The sequence below is a fragment of the Zalophus californianus genome, chromosome 3, assembly GCF_009762305.2.
Source record: "Zalophus californianus isolate mZalCal1 chromosome 3, mZalCal1.pri.v2, whole genome shotgun sequence".
Taxonomy (NCBI): Eukaryota; Metazoa; Chordata; class Mammalia; order Carnivora; family Otariidae; genus Zalophus; species Zalophus californianus.
In genome coordinates this window covers 142,440,222-142,463,042 of record NC_045597.1, presented here as the reverse complement: position 1 = coordinate 142,463,042, position 22,821 = coordinate 142,440,222, and the positions used below count along the sequence as shown (strand labels likewise).

At 42.7% G+C, this 22,821-nt stretch overlaps 1 protein-coding gene across 6 annotated transcripts in view; it reads left to right on the top strand.

The window, feature by feature from the left end:
- Positions 1–2,101: 2,101 nt before the first annotated feature.
- The window catches only part of ZNF385B (zinc finger protein 385B), a 399,531-nt gene continuing 378,811 nt past the window's right edge, over positions 2,102–22,821 (top strand). For 3 of the 6 annotated variants that reach the window (XM_027591068.2, XM_027591069.2, XM_027591067.2), the window contains exon 1: positions 2,368–2,494. The gene's annotated coding sequence lies outside the window, so the exon portion shown is untranslated. Of the gene's footprint in view, positions 2,495–22,821 lie in introns of all 6 variants that reach the window. The other 3 variants (XM_027591065.1, XM_027591064.1, XM_027591075.1) reach the window with 2 other exon arrangements.

Below are 22,821 nucleotides of genomic sequence, written 5' to 3'. Positions count from 1 at the left end.
GAGTTGGTTTACACCGTCATTGCCAGGAATGAGTAATGATGGTTCTAGGAAAATGATGGTGCAAGAGTTTGAGGACAGGAGGACCCCCTATATCAGATACCACTGGAAAGGCACCGGCTATGCCAATGTATCCAATAAGTGCACATCTGCAGGCAGAAAATCTAGAGAGAAGCTGTTGTTTCTATATATTGAAATTTTGTGTGTTTTTAGTTTAATGTTGTTTCCATATTGCAGTATATTTAGAAGGGAGGCACTGTAATCCTTCCAGTGCTTGAGCCTCCGGAGACTTGAATCCTATCTTGGCTAAGGACACAAGGCACAGTTCTTAGTGGTGTCACAGGTAAAAAATGGGGAGTTGTCTGCATGTATCTTATGTTTCTTTCAGCTGTAGTTAGGAAATGTAGCCCTCAAATTAGTCTCCACCGTAAGTCTCTGCTATAGGTGATTAAAAATAGGGAAGAGAGAAGGATATAGTTGCAGTTTGCAGGACATAAAAAATGCACATGCTGCTAAATTGTGCAAGCCACAGAGAACACTTCTCACAGGTGTTCCACTCGGCAGAGGTTACTCATTTGCCTCCAAGTGCAATCCAAGGTGTTGACGTGGGCGCCCGTCCCTTTCCCCTTTACCTTAGATAGCTAGAGATACCAATACTTATCTGAGCTCAGTAGCAACCACACTGTTCCCAATTCTGAAGTGCAGAGCACTGGAACTGGGTGTTTTTCTCAAGGAAGGCTTTTGCCTCTGGAATTTCCTGCCTGTCCCAGTCTGCCAGAACCCCACCTTACTGACCGTCAGGGACTCATGAAAGACTTGTTTTCAGTATAAGTTTCACTGATGGGAGGAGACCTTAAGGCCATAATTTTGTAAAAGATAACAAGCAATTATCATAGCTCATGATATGTGGGTTCTAATGATTTAAGTTTGGCGCTCGCTTTCTGTATATAGCAGTTTCAAATAGGGAACAGTTTTAAGAATAAACATACCAATAAGTAAGTGTCTGTCCTTAGTCATGAGTCAGTGAGAATGCATACCTGGATATGAAGTTATTTAGAATTCTCAATATATAAAAACTATCTGTCAGATTGATGCTCCTTCTCCTAGTAGCTCAGGTGTGCTGGTCCTTGCAATAACCCTAAATTCCAAGGTGGGTAATAAACACAACCTGCTCCTTTAGAAAGCTCTAGAAAGCCCCTTGCGTGTGCTTGTCAAATCTCAAACCCACCCTGGAGAGCAGCACCGGCTTTGGCTGGACGCTAAGATATTTACTCTGGACGATTATGCCAAGACATTAACAGCTGCGGGCTTAATTATTGATGGAGTTAGTGTCAATCATCTGAGAAGAAAACCAAAGAATAATATTTTAAAATCACTTGTTAAAAAAAAAAATCTCTGCTCAGCTCTCTTGTCATTTATTACTCCTGAACTTCTCCAGCTAAAGAAGTAATCTCAGGAAACTGCTCTTCTAAAATTATTTTTCCTTGCCCCTTAAATGTTTTCTTTCCAAGCGCTCTCCCTTTCAGAACCCAGCACCTTGGCTGTTTGCACTACTTTCAGCAGATGCCCTACATCGGGGTAACCGATGACATGTTTTAGTCTTGAAAACTTAAACACGGAAAGAAATCCAGAGGAGCAGAAGCCCCCCATCCGCAAGCCTTTCTGATCCGCCGCGCGGCTGCGATGCTTTCCGCGCTGCGGGCCTTCCCGGCTCCGCCAAAACTGCCCAGGCTGCTCAGTGTGGTCTTGAAGCCGAGAGCTGGTCAAAGAGGAAAAACAAATAGTTGGTCTGACGATCTCCAAGAAGAGAGTTTCACTCTGGCTTGACTAATATTTGACAGATCCGCCCCACCACGCCGCCTGGCATCCGGATTTCGGGACCTCGGCCGTTGCCAAGAATTCTTGCAGGGGCTGGAGCCCCGAGGCCCAGGACAGCGCGGAGCCCCGGTCGGGACGGAGCCTCCTCTCCCTCGCAGTGCGCGCACGCCTGGAAAGGCGGGATTTATAGGCGGCGATGCTGCGGGAGACTCTGCAGTGGCAACGGGCCCCCGAACGGTCCCGCCTCATTCGCCCTAGTGTGTGTGCCTCGCAAGTCCCTGCCTGGTAAACCGTCACCAGCTTCGGCGCGCGGCAGTGGCGTCGACGGGTCCAAACCCCGGGGTCGTGAGCCGGGCCAGAGGGCCGGGTGCGCCCCGCGGGCTCCAGGCACACGCCCCTCACCTGGGCCAGGCAGGGCGCGCAGGCGCTCAGCGCTGGGGCCGCAGCCGGGAACCTCAGCCCGGCGCCCGCCAGAGTTGGACAGTTTCGGGGCCGCGCGGGGCCGAGCTGTCGCCGGCGCCGCCGCCGCCGCCGCCCGGGGCTGCAATAGATAGCGGGAGAGCGTCTGCGCGGAGCCCCAGCGCAGCCCCGGAGGGACCGCCGCAGCCGCCGGAGCGCGAGCAACAGCTTTCCGGCTGGAGGAGCCACTGCCCCACGCGCCAGCGGCCGGCGCGCCGAGGTAAGCTCCGGGCGCCCAGCCCAGCCCGGCGCCCCTGGGACCCGCGCCGCCTTCCCGCCCCAGCCCGCCCGCCTCCTCCGGGCGCGAGCCGGCCCGGGGGCGCGCCGCCCGAGGGAATGGCCGGGAGCCCCCTCCCACTGGAGTTTGCACTTTGTCCGGCGGTCCCACTTGTAGAGGAGGATGCCGAGCCGCCGCTTGCCGGGGCTGTGGCGTGAGGCTCCTGTGAGCCCCTGGAGTTAGGAGTAGGTCGTGGAAGCCAAAGGAGTGAAGGAGTCCCCAGTGTGGGCTCCGGGGCTCCGATTCCCAAGGACGGAGGGGAGGATGGAGAAGGGAAGAGGACAAGGAGAGTGCTCCTCTGTGGTTAGCCGCAGGGCCTCCGTCACCTGGGCTGGGAAGTTTGGGGCTGGGCTTCTCTCTCATTACAGGGAAATGGGTAGTTTGGGGAGATGTGGGAGGAAGCTAGGAGTCGAAACTTGGGGTTCTGAGAGAGTTCTGCAGCTGAAAGAAGGGGAAATGGGGGCGGTGAGGCAGAAAGAAGGTCCCCAAAGTTTGCACTTACTGGGAGCCTGGGGTGGGGGGCGGGGGCGCTGGGTGAAGGTGTCAGTGCGAGATGGGAGGACACTGTGGGACTGCGGAAGGGACAAGGCGAAGGGGAGGGGGAGGACCATCTGCTTCGCCACTGTTATTTGCGGGGGCCCGTGGGGAAAGAAGGGAGAACTGGCAGGACGATGCTTCCCCAAATGTTTCCCCAGGCTCTGGAGGACAAACAGTCTTTACGGTGAACCTGGACGGGGGAGTGTTGTAGTCCTTCAAGGAAAATAAATTGCCATCAAGCCCTTGGCCCCCATGATACAAAATAAACACAGTTTTGGAATGCTCTCAGAAGTTCTTGGGTTAGGAAACGTCATCTTCATTTTATTTTCACACAGAGATGTGGTTTGCATTTCTCTCTGGTTTTGCTTTGCTCAGGAGCATCACACCAAGGTGAATGCAAACTTTGTTAAGATGTAGCAAACAATGCTCAAATAGAAGAAATAAAACATTCGTGTTAGGTAGGGTCCAGCCTCAAGCTTGGAGACTGGCAGCTTCAGAACAATGCATGCAGCCATAGAAAGTGCATTTATCAAATTAAAAAGAAGGCTTTTCATAAAGTCAATAAGATACATCTCAGGTAAAGTTAAAGGTTTTGGCTTGAAAGCACTCCCTTAAATATTTCAGGATCCTATTTCACCGGTTTTCATAGTCCTTTCATCTTATTTTGATGCCATCTGTGCATTGAGTATGTGCTGCCCCTTCCCTGTAATAGATAAATGCCCTTAGAATGCAAATGCTGCATTGGAATTCTCTTGTTACTTGAGGCTCTTAAGGTGGGGGAAAAAATGTTTATTTACTCAAAAGTGTTGGTTGTAGTTCAGATTCTCTATCCCCATAAATCAAATATTTGTGGATTTATAATTCACACTGCTACTCATTTCCAAAAGTGATTTGAGGAAGCTTGGAATGAAAACCACAAATCAAATAGCTATTCTTGTAGATCTCCTTGACCTCTCTTGGATGCATTTGTAGTAAAATGCTTTTGAGAAGGTGAATTCTCTTAACAAAGGAAAAATTACTGCCCTCCCTGGAATGTTTTGCAGCATAATTCCTTATGTACGTCATTTGCATTATATTATTTTACATTACGTAAGGGTGTCTTTATAAAAGTTTAACCACTAAGCAGCATCTATATGAAAGAAAAGTACGTCGATATTTTATAGCATTTTACCAAATATACGGATTCACAGGGCAAAAAGAGAACAGTGAACTTAATGTATCCTTCTTGAACTGAGGCAGAAAGGAAACCAAGGGAGGCGTCTCTTCTGCCATCAAACCAGAGAAGGAACTGTCATTAGTACTTGTCACCCAAACATGGCCAATTAGACCTGTCAGCAGTTAGAGGATAACTTTACCAAGTGTTAACTATTATATGAGGATTTATAAAGGTCTATCAGGTGTTCTCAGCACTCTTTTCCTCAGGTTAATGACCTAGCTCAGCGAGGAAAAAAAATGCGGGTAAACAAACACACCTCCAAAAGGTGAAATGTCTGTGGAGAATAATGCTGTGTGGAGCATTATTCTTCCACCATGGAAGAGAGAAAGAGTCTTAAATCCCTCAACTGCCTCCTTGTTACTTTAGATTTTTTTTCCTCCAGCTGAATTTGAAGATAGCATTGCATGATTTTTAATAGCAACAATTTATATTAAAAAATATGAACAATTAGTTTACTTCTCACAGGAGTAATTGCTTCATTTATGAAAATCTTTGCTCACAGAAGTGAAGGGCAAAATTGGCTTTCTGCTGTTCCTATAAGATCCTGTGTCTTCCAGGATCTAAAGGACAATGAACATGTTTGTCCCAGTTTCCCACTGCTTTTTACTTCTGGGTTTTTATTGTAACACCCCCCCCCCCCCAGTTCACCATCTCTATTTTGCCATCTCCCCCAGTCCTGTCTCTTCCTGTGTGTCTCAATATCGCCTTTTCATCCTACCTTTGCTTTTTCATTTTTTTTTCTGCAGTTTTCTCTTGATCCTCTTTGCTTTATAGATCTCCTTTTTGCAGGTTACTTTTTAGTCAGTGATGTTCTTCTGTTAGTGCTAGATTATCTTCCCAAAGTGGTATTCCCATCTCTGTTTTCCCTCCTAAGTTTTATATTGACAATTTGAATCATCTGCAAGATCCCTCTATATTCTTCTCAAGTGCCTTAAACAGGTTTAAACTTTAATCCACATCTTTCTTCTTACATGAAAAGAGGTGGTTCTGTCAATTTCTGTTTTCTCTCAGTCACCCAGGACCTTCCCAATATCACTGCTTCCCAAATATAATTCACAGATAAGTCCCATGGACTCCATCTCTACCTGATGTCTCATGATACCTGCTTTTCCACCTTTTTATTCCCGTAGGGACTTTCTTCAGACTCTTAACTCTTTCTAGACACTACCCTGATATCTTCCTGACTAGTTTCCCAGATCCAGTCTCTCTCATTTCCAATCCATTTTACACTTGGCTTGCAGAATAAGCTTCTTAAAGCAGAGCCAAGCTCAGTCACTGGCTAATAAACTTTTCCCCAGTGCCCTACCAAATAACATATAAACCTCATCTCGGACATTTTAAGACCCTTTGCAGCCCAGGCCAAAAGTGGCTTCACCTTTTTACTTTGATCTCATAGATTCACTCATTCACTCCATTCATTCATTCATTCTATGAATATTTGAGTGCCTGCTGCATGCCAGGCACGGCTGTAGGTAATACTTTTAGAAGTGCCTTGTGTATTAGCTCAGTGCTATGCTGCACATTTTATTTTTCAGTGGTGGAATCCACTGTTAAAATATAAGCTTATGGGTCCCAGCAACCCCACTGACCTCCCATCCCTACCCTTAGTAGTCATCACAGAGTCCTGAGTCTCCTTGAAACAGTTTGGAAACACTGCTCTAGGCAGAAGGCAGCGTTCCCTCAACACACAGCAGGCTTCTGAGGCCTGCATCTTTGCTTATGCTGTTCCCTCTGCCTAGACTTGGCCCTCCCATTTCCCCATAACCGTTTCTACCCTGCCAGGGAGTCAGTGCAGTGGTCCCGTGCGTCTTGGAACCCCAGCTTCTGCTCCTCCAAACCCTGTAGCGCTTCGCGTGGCCCCTTGGAGCACAGGGGCATTGTCTCCCTTTCTGCATTCTCCCCTAACGGTGTCCCGCTAACTGTGCCTAACCTCAGGCCTTCATTTCCTGAAATACCCAGATGAGGGCCTGGCAGATCGTGGGACATCAACGCGTAATTTAATTAGACTGAATTCTACCTAATTCTTTAGACCCCACTTCTGCCCGTGATAGCTACTTGTTTTCACAATTCATTCTGGCTCTTACAGCAGAGCTGGTACTTCTCGAATGTGAATATGTATCTAAATTGTGAGGAGATCTTATTAAAGTGCAGAGCTTGATTTAGCAGGCCTGGGATGGGGCCAGAGATACTGCTTTGCTGAGTTCCCAGCTGATGTTGAAACAGCTGATCCTTGAACTTGAGCAAGGTAGTAGATGATATTTCACAGTTTGGGGAGTTTCTGGCAGCCCCTGCCTCTCTATCTGGTGATTTTCCTCCAGCTAGTGTTTGTTTCCATATTACTTTCTATTCTGAAAGTATTTTAGGCCTGCACATGCTTCCCAAACCGGGATTGAAGATGTGGTGATGCCCTTGAATTTTTTCCTTATTTTGCTGATACAGGGTTGCAATGGCTAGTTCTCCCTCTTGTATTTTTCTCTGGCCAGTTTTATTTCTTTGTTGTGTATTACTTCTTATTTTCCCATTATATTCGGATTGTGGTGGTTCTCCTCGCTCACTCTGCTGTGATTCTTTTTCTTTCCTGTGTTCTCTCTGGTTCTTAAAATTCTCTTCAGATGCCTTGGCCAACTCCCTGCCCCAACTGTTTTCTTGTTGCTTCCAAAATTTTTCTGTGAAAGGAGCCCTGAAATAGGGGGCTAGAGACTCCAGTTCTCATTCTGCCTTTACCGTGAACATGAGATATTGGGCAAAACTGTTTCTTTCTGGTCTCTTCACTTGTGGATGGAGGTTGTGGATTACACAACCCCCTGGGTCTCCTTCAGCACTGGGACGCCATGTGAGATCTTCACACCGGGCAGAAGGAGCAGCTTGGGGGAGGAAGGAAGGATCCTGTGGTGATCGTGGTGCTGCTCTGTGCCCTCATCTAATGTTTCTGTTCTGGAGAAACAATTTGAACTTTTGTTCTTGTACCACTCAGAGACTATGTTTCTTAAGGGAAAAATCAACAACTATACCTTGGCATTTGCAAATCCAGTTGTTTTTAACCCTGGGTTCACACTAAAATCAATTCAGGAGCTTACAAAAATAGTGATGTTTTTAGCTCATTTCAAGGGAATGATTTAATTTATCCATATTTTTGAAATCTCCCCAAGTGATTCTAATTTCCAGCATGGGTGGAGAACTGCAGTATCTGGTGTGTAAAGTCAGCGTGGAATGATGGTGAAGAACACGGCATTGTGCTGAGTCAAACCCTGGCTTTGCTACTCACCAACATGGAGAGCTTCGGGAGGTGCTCCTTTGCTTCTTGGGGCCTCCGTTTCTTTTGTCTGTGAAATGGGTTGACTTGGCTATTGTGAGGATAGATGGGAGCCATCAGTGGAATACTGTGCATATTGTGGTTGAAGAAACAGTAGTGGTTTTTTATCCTGATAATCATACCATTACAATTTAAATCCACTAAATTACTTAAGGGTCATTTCGCCTTAGAGCTAACACTCTCCTCACCCTTGTTCAGTTTCAAGATATTCCGCATAGTATAAACACTTTCAGAAGAAATTTATGAGCAGATTTTTCAGAAGTCAGTGAAAAAATACAGAAGAGGGCATATATATACTAATAAAAACCAATCACCCTTTTATTTTTGATCCATTTGGTGCCACATCAACTCTATGATCTCATAAATAGCAGAGATAGATTAAAACACATTTAAACTGATACAGAAAGATGAGGCTTTCATACGTACCTCATGAAAAATGACTTTGCTCTTTAATAAAGACAGTTCTATCATCAACAAATAGGGTAGAAATTCATTTTATTTTGGAAATAAATATAAATATGTTAGGCGTTTACATTTCTGAGTTTTATAATGGGAAATGGAATTAAAAAGCACACACAGAGAGATATCCTGTCTTATGCAGGCTAAAACTAAATCAACTTTTTCTTCTCTTTTTTGGCTGAGATTCTAGAATAGTCATTATGCTATAATGCTATCATCATATCAGCAAAGCAAAAAATGGATAAATGGATATAACCCATGTTAACTGAGGACCCACGTCAGCCTTTTTTTTTTCCTGTATACATCTGAAAACAAGTGAAAGGGTGCTCAGTAATTCCAGTGGGCCTGCTTTAGGTACCTGGGAGGGAACATGCTGATGACCTTTGTGTGTAAAAGAAAGACTGCTGGGGACTGCCTCTCACCTTTTTCTCTTAGAATAAAATGTTTCATTTCTGCATTATTTACTTTTTGATCAGGGAAAGTATTTTTCAATTAAACTGATTAAACTTTTTTAAAGTTTATTTTCCATATTGTGACGTGTACTTTTTAAATAACACAACTAAGAAGATACTATGACATTTTAAAAAGAAGCTTTGAGCTACATCTAAGAAAAGGTCCATTGTGAGAGATGTTTAGCTAATTCTTTTTTCAATCTTTGCTTAATATACTTGTGTTAAAATTGTGTCAAATTCTCCAGAGAGCTGTGATTTTTACTGTGTATTGGTTAAAGTGGTCAGTCTGATGGTTAGTCCATTAGGTAAGGTTTTCAGAGTCTAGAGGCCTGGATTCTTGGTCAGCTTATACTGGTTGCAAACAAGCGTTCAGATTCTGATTAATCTCAGGCTTAACAGATTGCTATTTCTGCGAAGTATGAGTTAAGGATATAAAAATGACTATTCAGTCTTTAGGGTGAAAAGGGCTCTTTGTGCAAAATCCTCATTGATAAATTGGAGAAATGAGACCAGAGAATCTAGAGTGTTTAAAATTTGAGCCTAAGGAAATTAGACATTACAAATAAGGAAAGAAAAGTTCTAGTGGTACTAACACTAACATGTAAACTTCACATAGCAATTATATAGACCCTGTGATGTCCTTAGAGTTGATATGTTAGAGGTGGGAAAACTGTTCCTCACAGACTTAGAAAGAGAGGTATTACCTTATATTTTACCTAAAATATAATGCTGAAAGGAAGAATACAAAGCACAAAATGCCATTGTTTGTATATAAAAAACACACTTGTATATAAATATAGGCATTTTGATTTTGTATATATAAATATTTTTATTTTAATGAATTGGTCATTGTACACGGTCTTACATGATATCTGGAAATGCTGATGATTTATATTTAATCATTACCTGCATGGTACATATCTCATTACCTGCATATGTTACACAATCGGAGATGGAAAGAAGTATGGCCTAATGGTAGAATTCTGAATCCAGAAACCTCTGGAGTCAGACTTTGTGGATGCAAATTTCAGCTCTTCCACTTAATAGCTGTGTGACTTTGACCAAGTTACTCAGCCTCTCTGGGCCTCAGTTTCCCAAGTTTAAGAACAATGAGAGAAATTTTCATGGGATTGTCAGAAAAAACAAGTACACATAACATACTTAGCAAAGTTCTTAGGACTTAGTACTCATAAAGGTAGCCATTATTATACATTATATGGTTAAATAATTTATATCAAATACCTCACAGATACATTGATTTCTTTGCCAAGAGAATTTGTGCAACTCTAAGTTTTGTAACTTGAGTTTAAAACTTACTCTGTATTTTTCAAATATATATTATTTTCTCCTCTATCCTTCCTTGTTTACTTTAGGAGAACAATGAAATGAAAGCGAGAAGAGAGGTGTGGAATTGTAAGCCCTACAAGGGCTCTAGACAATTTGTAACCATGTGAAGCACAGATGGATTTTTATTTATTTATTTATTTTTAAAGATTTTATTTATTTATTTGAGAGAGAGAGAGAGAATGAGAGATAGAAAGCACGAGAAGGAAGAGGGTCAGAGGGAGAAGCAGATTCCCTGCTGAGCAGGGAGCCCGATGCGGGACTCGATCCCGGGACTCCAGGATCATGACCTGAGCCGAAGGCAGTCGCTTAACCAACTGAGCCACCCAGGCGCCCCACAGATGGATTTTTAATAACAAAATATATAAATCAGGCTGTATGATTTTTGAAAAGATCAGGTGGCCTAAGATGTAGCTTCCGCATGAATGTACTTCCTGAACATGTATAAACCTGCAATGTTTGGAAGTGATCCAAATCAGAGTGGTCTCGGTATAGGAGCCAGCTCATGGAACCAGGGTCTGTGACCAGAGTGGACTCATTTAAGGACAGTCTCTTCTCGGGCATTTGAATTGTAGGGGAATCCTCCTGGGTTCACAGGCATTTATTTTAACACCTGCATTGGATTTTCCAAGTTGGAATTTAGACAACAAAATAATTAGCAAAACAAACAAACAAACAAACAACCCCAAAGCCCACAAAAAAACCCACAAAAAACAAAGAAACCATAATTGGTAAACTATATGCAGGATTACCAAAGAGTTTAAGTCTCTCTGTCTATATATAGACATATATATATATATATATATATATACCTTCTTATCTATCTATCGATCTGTCTATCTATATATATATACACCTTCTTAACTACATGTATGGTTCGTTTTTTAAATTTAATTTTATTATGTTATGTTAATCACCATACATTACATCATTAGTTTTTGATGTAGTGTTCCATGATTCATTGTTTGCGTATAACACCCAGTGCTCCATGCAGAACGTGCCCTCTTTAATACCCATCACTAGGCTAACGCATCCCCCCACCCCTTTCCCTCTAGAACCCTCAGTTTGTTTCTCAGAGTCCATAGTCTCTCATGGTTTGTCTCCCACTCCGATTCCCACCCCCTTCATTTTTCCCTTCCTATATGTATGGTTCTTAATGGTCAGTCTCATTTCCACAGCAATAAAATCATCAAGACTCAGAATGTGGAAGGTAAAATCTTAGTCTTGTTCTTTTGCATAACCTTCTCTTTGTGTCTCATGCTTGTGGTCCTAGGCTGATCTTAAAAATGTCTCTAGCACAGTGATTCTTCGACTTTACATGTAAAGGAATCCCTAGAGGGCTTGCAAAAAATGCAGATTTCTGTAATTCACCCTTGAAGTTTTCTGACTCACCAGGCTTGAGGCAGGACCCACTAATCTCAATATTTTATCAAAATATTTTGTAAGTATCCCAGTTGATTCACAGACCAAACTTAGTCTAGTTCCCTAGATTAACACTTGCTCTCAACTCGGGACGCATATCAGAGTTACTGTGGTTCTTAGTAAAAGTCCAGTTGAACAGGCCAAGCTCAGTTCCTCTGTGATGCATTAACCACAGGGCACTCCTTCCTTAAGCTGCTCTGAGTCACCCATGTGGAGCCTGTCAGGTGCAAATTCTAGAGAACAAGACTGTGTTCTCTCATTGACTACCCAGTGGCCTTCAGCCACAGGTTTTAGTACCCCATGGTTCTCCATAACACTGGGGACCACTGGCCAACTGCCTCAGTATCCCTGTGAGCTCACTTGGGATATTCAGATTCCTGGGCCCAAACCTAACTCTACAAAAAAAAAAAAAAAAAAAAAAAAAAAGAAGAAGAGGTGGGATGTGAAGTCTTAGAGCCAGGATTTTCCTTGGCTCCCCAGATGATGACTATGCCTTGATGAAGTTCTCAATCCAGCACTCTGTGGAGCTAGCCTTTGCCCGCTCACAGCTTCAGACAACTCCAGTGCTTGTGGGGACCACCAACTGCAGTGACCATAAGGCCAGGACAGGGACCACCGTGACTCCTGAATGTCAGCAGTGTCTCTTCCCTCTCACGTCTCCTGGCTTCTCCCTTCTCTGCAGCCTGCGAACAGCCATTTCTCCTGTCCTTGTGGTTTTATGATGGGAAACACAGGCTCCTTTCTCTCTGGGCTCTGGGCTCTTCCTGTCTTCTCTTTTCCACAGCTACCAAGTAGAGACCCAGATGACAGTGCCAAACACGTTCAGGCTGGTCTCCTGGCAGAGAGACCCCTGTAAGCCTTTGCAAATCCTTGAAGGCTTTCTTTCCTCCCTGTGTATAGCTTACATAAGCAAGGTTTAAATTTGTCGAGAATTTCACAGGTTCTCAGATCTGTTGTCTTCCTCTTAAAGTGCTTTGGAAAAAAGGAACAGTATAATGTGCTCTTGGCTGGCATGGGGGAAAGGCAACGCGGTCTTTAGAAATATTTGAATTCTTGAAATAATATTTCTGAATTATCAAGAATTATAGCAAGAAAATTGCTGTGTATGTGTAACAGTTCTGTCTTCAGGATGTGTACTTCAAAAGACCCATTTAAAAATGTAAATCAGAGAATGTTTTAGTGTTCCTATGTAAAATAACGAACAAAGGTGACATTAAAAATAATTAAGTATTATATTGTGAACAACTTTGTCATTGATTATTTTAAAATCTGAGCAATAGAGTTCTATCTTGTTAAATAACCTTTTGTCTATAAAACTTCAGAGATTGTTTGAGGGTAAGGTGGCATAAAAGTCAATAGTTTGACATCTCCTTATTGCAGGCTTGTGTTTTGATGGAACCCTATGTTTAGCCTGACACAGTCCTCCTAGATGTCAACCTCTTTCTTTGACAATAAGGAAGGCTCCCTGGTAACCAAAGGGAGCAGGGGTTGGTGAAGTTGGGTGACTGGCAAAAAGGTATATCTACCTGGAAAATGATACCACCAATCAAATTAAATGTGAGAGGGGATTATGCATAGAGGAGATAGCAATGTCAGACTTTATGGGTCTTTTCAAGAGATCATTACTGGTGACATGGCAAGTTTATTTTTCTAACATTAGGAAAAGCATTTAAAAGACAATGTCTGAACTGTTCCATAGGGCTAATAATGATACTTGTTGGAGAGGCCCTCCACGGGATGGATTTTTAATAGTCTCTGGGACCTGTGCTTAGTTGAGAAGGTTATGCTACTCCAAAGGCCTCTTGGACTAGCCCACTTCTTTATTTCTGTGAAGCCTTGCTATGACCATAAGACAGTGTGTACTAAGAACATGATTTCAGCACTGGTTGAAGCCACTCGAAGCAGCCTAGCATGAAGAAAGACACAAAGCAGAATTTTTGTGAGTCTCTCCACCACCATGCTGCCATTGCTTAACCTCCTTTAGCAACAGGACAAGTCACTTGCTTTACCGTCTGGTGCAAGATAAGAGGGCTTTGAACCGACATGGAAGCTGCCTACGAACACTCAAAGGGATGACATGTGGACAAAGAAGTAGATTCATTTTTCTGAAGTCCCAGCAGGCACAATTAGATTCAGTGGGTGGGACTGGAGGGGGGCAGCTTCAGTTCAGTATGAGAGAGAACTTTCTAATGATTCATCCTGTTCAGTAGTGGCCTTGAAGTTTCACGCTTGCTCCAGAGGAAAGTATGTGACACGTGAGTGGATCGGCCACCAGAAACAACATTTAAGGAATTCCAAGATTGAGTGGAAGCTCAACTTGGCTGACTGCTATAATCTGTCCCCTTTTTGGCATTATTGTTAAAATAATTTGAGGAGTGACCCTAAGCAGGGGAGGGGGACATATAAGAAAAAAGATAGGCGTTTCTTGACACCCTAAAAGATGAAAGAATAATTACCTCATCTTTCCCCTTAGCTTTTTAAGCATGTTACACTTGAGCACCTATTATGTGCCAGAACATCATCTCATTTAACAGCCAAAAGGCAAAAACCCCAGCGTGTCCTGTCTTAGCCAGAGGTCTGCAGTTGCTTTCCTGCATCTTCGATGACGTCACAAAAGCTGCCCTGCATACTTATCCTGCCTGAGCGAAACTCCTGGATAACCTTTTCATATCACTTCTTCTGTTTCCTCTGTGGGGCCTGCAATATTAGATTGTGATGATCAGGTTTGTGTTGATTGTATTGATTTTTCTCACTAGACTGTAAGCTCTTTGAGAGCTGACCCCTTTGACTGCTTCATCTAGTTAGTGCCTATCCAGGTATCTGGCAAATAGTAAAAGCTGATGTCTATTAACTGAATATTTGATTTCTCCTCCCCTCATACCCTTTCCTCTAAAAAAATACCTAGGATGACTTTGATCCTCAAGGTAAGGAAATATACCAGAATATTTTTTCTCCTCCCGACCCTGCCTAATCACGTCCTAATTACCTATTCCATTCATTCTATTTCAGGGGAAAGCTAGTGAAGAGAGTGAGGTGAAAAAAAAAATCCCCAAAATTAGAGAAGGGAAAGCGACCTCTTGTGCAACCCCTTCATCAACCCAACTAGATATGTTGCCTTTGGCAACACTACTGGTAAGGATGAGGAGGAAATCCTGCTCCTGCTGTTAACTAGCTTTGTGACCCCAAACTAGTTCTGTGAGTACCTCATTGTTTCTTCTCAGTAAAATGAGGAGTTTGTCCAGACAATTTACAGGGGCTCATTCTGAAATATTGTAATTCCTAATCTCTTTTCCCTTCTGAGGTTTCCTGAGGTCCTTGCCTCTGCCTAGTATTCTCCTGGGCAACCAAGAATCCAGAACAATGAGGAGAAGCAATGTCAGGAGGTAACACTGGGATAAAACACTGTTCTTTGTGATCCGACACACCTGGATCGAGTTCCTGCTATATGGCTTTGGGAAAATTATAAACCTCTCAAGGCTAAAGATGCCTCTCCTATAAAATGGCCAGAATACTCCATACCTCAAGAGCTATAAGGACTCAGTGAGATAACATATATGAAGTGCTAATCCTGCCCCAGAAGCATAATGAGCACTTGGAAAATGATAATGGTTATTTGGAAATAGTCCCCTGTCTCTCTTTTTCCCCCCTTTTCTCCAAAGAGTCTAAAAGACACCCACACACAAGTCCTGAAGAAATTTTCTTGGCATGATTATACTGTGCTCATGCACATCATTTCTCCTCCCTTGAGAATCAGTAGAGGATGGTCAAGGTGCCTTCCTGCTAAGGCATTCTGCTCTCACGTGTACAATGGCCAAAAGAGCAACCCACTTCACAGTGATGGGGAATATATTTATTTTAACATTTGCATAGAAGACATGAATGTTACTGAGGAGACACAGGAAGTGGGTGTGGGGTCGTCTCTCTTACTATCACATAATGTATCACATCCAGCCAAGATTCTTTTATTTGGAAAAGCTTTGACTGAGCAACGGTGACACAGCAGCTCCTGAGCCTGACAGTAAATAGACACCTTATAAAAATTTATGAAGTTCAGGTTGTAAAGAGCAAACTGCACATACTGAGTAGTAACATTGCTTATTAAAATAATTTCATCTTTAAGTCTGTTGTCTCCGTATCGCCTATAATAGAAGCTCATGCTATGGCTAGATACCTCAACAGCCTGTAAACTTTTATATGGGCTTTTGAAAAGGGATGATAGTTTTACGAGATGTGATTTTCTCATCTCACTAAATTAGATTATTTGAGATAGCGTCCCTGGATGTAAAATTTCAATCCTGAGTAAATCTGTACCTCGGAGACTCTGAGCAGCCTGCTAGCAGAGTGGAAATGGAGCATAATAAATCTGCCCTGAGCCCATTTCTCTCCACACAACTCCATAATTCATTCCTTGCTTGATACCCATGACCGCTTTTTCTCAGCTAATCAGTCTGCATCCAGGCTGGCTCCTTTCATGTGCAGTTCCTCCTTCTAGGTACAGATCTTGCCTCTTGGCATGCTCTCTTGCTTACAGGCTTCTTTCTAGAGCTTGTGTGCTATCGTGAACCCTGCATCCAAGCTGTTCCTAATCATATGGCAAGCAGCTACCCTAGTTCTAAGGTGGCCTCTTTGTTGCAGCATACTTCGAAAGAGATCTTCTGTTGAAAGCGGATTAAAATAGGTAACAGCGTCTCTGAGCATCTGGAAACCCAGGAAGCATTTTGGTTATTCTTTCCCGAGTCTCCTCTGAGGGCACAGACGGGGCATGACCGGCTACTAAAACTCCATGTTTCTTTATTCCAGTCCCTTCGACTTCATTTATGAGGAATGCTTCTTCCTTGCTCTTGTGATTTTCTCCTCTTCCTGTGGTTCCATATTGCTCTGGTCCAGTGGTACCACCACCGTCTGTGGCCACAAGACTGAGAACGGTGCAGGTGACTTTCAGGGAGCTTGGGGAGAAGGAAGAGTTTAGGAGGATGTCTCCTAATGTGGAGCAGAGGCAATCTGACTCAAGTGGGAATTAAACACACTGTTTCCAGCCCTGTTTCCACCCTTAATTATTCTTGTGGTAGTGGGCAAGGAATTTATTTTGACCAGCTCTCACTTTTGTCATGTGTAAAACAAGCAGGTAGCAATAGGTAAATTTTAGTAGAGAAGATTATATAAATTATAAATCATATAGGCATGGAAAATTATCTTCTGTTCCTCCCGACGATTTAATTCAATAACTTAGTGTCTTGAGACTGTTTTAAGGGAACTCAGGACTTTGGAACAAGAATTTTCCAGAGGACTCTGCTGCTGCGTAGGGTGTAGTCCAGGGGCCACTCAGAAATAACTTTGTGCAGAAGACCAGGTAGTCCATGGTAGCCTGGTCAGAAGGCAGCCACCCAGAACAGCAATTTGAAGCAGAAGCAATGGCACCCAGTTGGCTGGTTTTAGGAGAAGAGTGATCTTTATGTCCTTTGTGATTTTAAAGTCCGTTAATTGAGTAGCTCCTTAAACTTTTTTCATAATGCTTGCACCTAAAGTTATTCATCCACATTCTCTTCCACTCCCTGAATTCGCTAAGAGCCTCTGTGTCTTGTCTGGTTTTATAGAAAAGGAAATGGAAGCACTGAGAAGCTACCTGGTGTGCCCAAGGTGGCACAGCTCAGTAGTGGCAGAACAGGACTGGGGTCTCGCCAAGGAGATTGGATTCCTAGCTGCTCAGGGTTGGCCCATGGACAGGCAGCACTGGCATTGCTTAGAAGCTTGTTAAAAAATGCAGAATCTTAGGCTCCACCTCAGGCCTCCTGAATCCAAATCTCCCATTTTAAACCTCTCCATGTGTCTCGTGCACATTGAAGTCTGAGAACAGTAATGGGGTGGAACCTTCTGCTTCCATTTTGAAAGTTCCTCTCTGCTTCATGCTTCTGACACAGGGTCAGGCCTTCTGGGCTCACTGAGGGCCACTGTATAAAGGAAAAACATGCCCAAGGTGCCTTGGGGCAGCTTCCTTGATTTTATATGTGAAATAAAACAGAACGAGTTTTCGTCCCAAGCATTTTGAAGGGTTATATAGAACCCCAGAAACAGGTAAGCAGGCTATGAAATGCTCGTCTCATTTAAAGGCTTTATAGGTTAGCTCCCGAGCAAACTTCTTCCTACTATCACCATATATCAGCGAATTCCCACTTAAAAATATGTAAATGTAACAGGACAAGTGGGCAGCATCTCTGATTAGACCTCCAAGTGATTAGGATGATTTAGGTTAAATCTGTACCTCTATTTCTGAGATGACTTTAGAATCCTAATGCTGCTGGATCCTCTACGTTCCAAATTTTGAAAATAGCCATGCTAGGTATTTAACAAGAACATAGTTTTAAAATGTAAACATAAAAGTAACTAAATAACACCCAATTTGGGACATAACCATGAACAAATTACTATTTTGATAGTCAGCAAGTCATTCACTCATCTCAGGTGACTTTCCACAACTAAAAGTCACTACTGTGTGCCAGTATGTCAGAGGAGAGAATATTGCCTAAGAAGAGAATCTTTGAAATGTTCCCTTTGTCTTTCATTGTCTTGCAAAAGAACCAGTTGGCTTTGAAAAAGTCCTGCCAGCCACAGGACATGGCAGCTTTCAACAGTGCTGAGATAGTTGAATGGGACAACAGTAGGGACTCATTTTGTTCTAAGATGTCCAAGAGCACCGTAAACATACTTTGAATTCTCGGGCACCTAATATCAAGTTGTAAATATGGGATCATAGATGATTGAGGTTTTGCATTCCTTAGGAGGTCCCTAGGATCCCCCAAGTAGGAAAACTCTTGCCAATTTCCTAGTGTGACCATCTGAGAGGGTCATTTGTGCACATGTTGCTTTGCACATACAAGCCCAGAAAATAGAACAAGAGTGGCAAATCTTAACAAATATGATGTGAAAAATATGCATGTGATCTATACAGTCTTCTATATGAGAGGCAGGTGTGACATGCCCCCCTTTTTTTTAATGTTATAAAACTTTCTTTTTAAAAAAATTTTTTATTGTTATGTTAATCACCATATATTACATCATTTGTTTTTGATGTAGTGTTCCATGATTCATTGTTTGTGCATAACACCCAGTGCTCCACGCAGAATGTGCCCTCTTTAATACCCATCACCAGGCTAACCCATCCCCCTACCCTCCTCCCCTCTAGAACCCTCAGTTTGTTTTTCAGAGTCCATCATCTCTCATGGTTCGTCTCCCCCTCTGAATTACTCCCCTTCATTCTTCCTCTCCTGCTATCTTCTTCTTTTTCTTTTTTCTTAAAATATGTTGCGTTATTTGTTTCAGAAGTACAGATCTGTGATTCAACAGTCTTGCACAATTCACAGCGCTCACCGTGGCACATATCCTCCCCAATGTCTATCACCCAGCCACCCCATCCCTCCCACCCCCCACCACTCCGTTTGTTCCTGAGATTAAGAATTCCTCATATCAGTGAGGTAATATGATACATGTCTTTCTCTGAATGACTTATTTCACTAAGCATAACACCCTCCAGTTCCATCCACGTCATTGCAAATGGCAAGATCTCATTCCTTTTGATGGCTGCATAATATTCCGTTGTGTATATATACCACATCTTCTTTATCCATTCATCTGTCGATGGACATCTTGGCTCTTTCCACAGTTTGGCTATTGTGGACATTGCTGCTATAAACATTGCCCTTTTTAGGATGAGTTTATCTTTGATCCCTGTCCCCATCAATTTCAGTGACACTTGCTTCCACCTGTATAGGCAGAATGACATTTTTTTCTGGCCCAAGTACCCTGGGACAACCGCCTTCACTAACTGTAGTCCATTGATTGCTGAGATTTTACGTCTCTTGAGGCCAGCCCAGCATTGTATTCTGCCACATTATGCAGCACTGGTTCTTTTATTTATTTATTTTCATCTCTTACCTGTCTTAATCAGATCATCGACTCACCAAAGAATTGAGCTGGGATAAGGCTACGTATTTAAGTAAATTTATGTCCTAAGTTGCTACCAGAGCACGCCATCTATATAGAGAAAAATATTCTATAATAGCCTAGGTTATTCTTCTGAGCGTCTTAAACCATTACCACTTTTAGGGGTGTTCGTGTAGTTTCTGGATTGAGAAAATCATTTGGATCTGAGATAATCAATTTTGTGTGGTGTTGGAGTAGTGAGCATTATGCTCTTGATGTTTGAAGGAAGGAACGGCCCTGGTATACAGATATGGTACATGTCACCAAGGCAAGGTCACAAAGAAAGGCAAAGGAAATATTGTCTTCAACATGGTTCTCCAAGTTGAATACGTGGAGAGTATTCTCTCCAAGTAACTCTCATTGGAGAGTTATGATTTTGCCCAGTGCTACTTGTATCTGGAATACCCTTTGTTATTGGATTTTTAATTTAGGTTCTGAGAGTGATAGAGCTTGGGATCAATAGTGTTACCTTCTCTTTTTTTAAGGTCACAATTAAACATCCTGTACATTTTTACATGCCCAGAAGGTCATGCTGATTCTTTGTCTACCCTTCGCCCACCTCTTTGCACTAATGGTAAGCCAAATGGTTTGATCTTCTTATTTAAAGCATTCCTTTGCCTGAACAATTATCGTTTCACCTTGGCTTTCCTTTCCTTCCTTCCTTTTCTTTAATTTCAGATTGTGTTCCATATAGAAATAACAACAATAACAATAGCAACCAGAGGCCATAAGCTGCTTTACTGTGTGTGGTAGTGTTTTAAGCACTTAACATGTATTATATCATTTAATAACAAGATAGGCAGTATCATCATCTCCATTTTACACATGATAAAACTGATGCTTAAGAAGTTGAGGAACTTTTCTAGGTCTTCAAACTAGTAACTGACAGAACATGACCTTGAACCCAGGCCTCACTGCCTCTAGAACTCACCTTCATCACAAAAACCATAATGCAAGAGTAGAAAGGAAATTTAAACGTCATCTAGTTCAGACTGTTCTTTCCACAGATGAAGAAATCGGTCAAAAGAGGGTAAGTGCCTTACACTAGGTAATTCAACTAGCAAATGAAAGAGCCCATTTCAGTTGGTTCCATTTTTGTGGAATTTATGTAGGCATGTTCTATTCCGTCTAACTGGCTAGCTTGGATCAGCTGTCTTCTCTGGATCAATCTGCTGTAACAAGGAGTGTGGGCACACTGTACAGAATTGTTCAAAATGGCTGCTACCTCACTTGACCCTCTTACTGCTGGTCAAGAGGAATCTTCATGGCTGGGCAAGGAACAGCTGCAAAAGCTGGTCACCGTACGGGGTTGTTCTCTCCCAGGCTGGAAGCTCCATTCTAGCCAGACTCTCACAGAGCCAGGAAGCAAGTCCCTGTTAGGGAATTTTCCATATTATTAGGACTCTTCCTCCCCTCAAAGAAGACCAGATTCCGAGTAAAATCAGTCTGCTTTCGTTGTTCTTTGCTCAGCCTACTCTCCAGGCCCTGCCTCTCTTTTGAAGATAGATTGAGTTTGACAGATGGAAAACCAGCAGCAGTCCTGGGACTGACTGCCAAATGGGACAGCAGAGAAGGTGATCTGATGGGTTGTGGCATTGAACTGAAAGGGTATGAACATGGATGCCTCAGTGAAGACAATGAATGGTGACCCTCTTGTGGAAATAGCAGCATTTTTCATCTCAGCGTAAACTGCATTGAAGATCTGGAAAAGCAAGCTACTGCTGTGTGTCATCTACCTGTATTACAGTTTAACTTGCATAGTGGTGCTTCAACATAAATGTGGGTCCTGATCAGACTTTTTGTCTTTAGTAGTATATTCTTCTGACCACAAAACTAAACTTATTCATGAAAAATATGAACAAAGAAGTGGTGATTCCCGGAGATATCCATGCAGGTAGAATCATGATTCCCTGTGAGACAGTTTGTTTCACTCTAGATGTGTACTTCCTTTCTCTTTCCAAGCACATAACCAGGCCTGTGTGCTTCCCTGTCCTCAGGGAAGAGTTGCCTTGCAGAGAAGAAAGCAGAAGTTGCCTATACTAGAAGAGAGACTGGCTTTGGTGTTCTAGAGGCCCCTTGAGGGGACTATATTCTAGAAGGGAAGAGCAGCAGGGACCTTTGGGAAGGGTAAGCAGGGAAATAGAAAAGAAAAGGAGGTTGATTTCCTAAAGTTAGTGGATCCAAGGCTAGTGTGCATCTCTGGAGCACCCCAGTGCTGTGGCCAGACGTTGTGAGAGAGTGTGATACATTTGGGGAAGCTATGTATTTAATCATAGGGATCTCCAGCCTTGGCAAAAATTTCTATAGCCCATGAAGCAGGGCCCCCAGCACCTAAGGAGAGGCCTCCAGTCCATGAGTTTTCTTTAAAAAATGCAAATCTGGGCATATTTCTCAGCAAAAGATCCCTTCATTGACATCACATCTGTAGGAGATAGAGAAAGGTATTCCAAGCAGATGAACTAGCATGTGCAAAACTATGAAGTTAATAGAACACATGCTCTCTATCAGTGATTTTCTTCATCTGGATCCTGGGGTTGTGTTTATAAACATCTGGAAGGATGGGCAAGGGCTGTTCATGGGTGGGTTTGACTGCCATCTTGTGGAATCTCTGTGGGCCAATGATTTTCAAATGTTTTTTAGAAGCATAGGTCATTATTTCAAATAAAATTTTACACAGAAACTCAATGAACTTTCATGCCATACCTTCCACCACATAGCCTTGAACTCTTGGGGCATCTCTGTGTGACCATGACTGATCAGATGTCCATTATCTGATCAGATTTGAGATGTAAATGATGATCACAATGGTGGTATGAAGATACACGGAGGGGTAGAGACAGAGAAGGTTAGACTGGATGCAAAGAGACCGACAGAAGAAATTTCTAAGCACAAATTGGTAATGTAAAAATAACTTCATTTTTTTCTAGGAATTTCAGTTTTTATTGTGAGCCTCATTTGATTTGACAGTAGAAACTTAGCTATATGACTCAGGGTTGTACTCTCCTCTGACTTAGATCTAAGTCCAGGGAGCGTTTATATACAAGTAAAAAGCACCACTTATTCAAAACTTAGTTATGTCAAGAGCAGGTACTTTACAAATTTGAACTAATTTAATTACTATAATAACCCTATATGATATATGCTGTTATGATTTCCATCTTATAGATAAGGAAACAAGCCCAGGGCTCCTGGGTGGCTCAGTTGGTTAAGCGACTGCCTTCAGCTCAGGTCATGATCCTGGAGTCCCGGGATCGAGTCCCGCATTGGGCTCCCTGCTCGGCAGGGAGTCTGCTTCTCCCTCTGACCCTCCCCCCTCTCATGCTCTCTCTCTCTCTCTCATTCTCTCTCTCAAATAAATAAATAAAATCTTTAAAAAAAAAAAAAAAAAAGGAAACAAGCCCAGAAAGTTGAATGATTTGCCAAAGTCAAACAGCTCTTAATGACTAGAGCTGGGATTTGAACATTGGCAGCCCACTGTCTGCTATGCTCCAGTATCCTCATTCTTAACCAGTGCAGATATCATGCAGAGGTATCCATGGGGAGCATACCA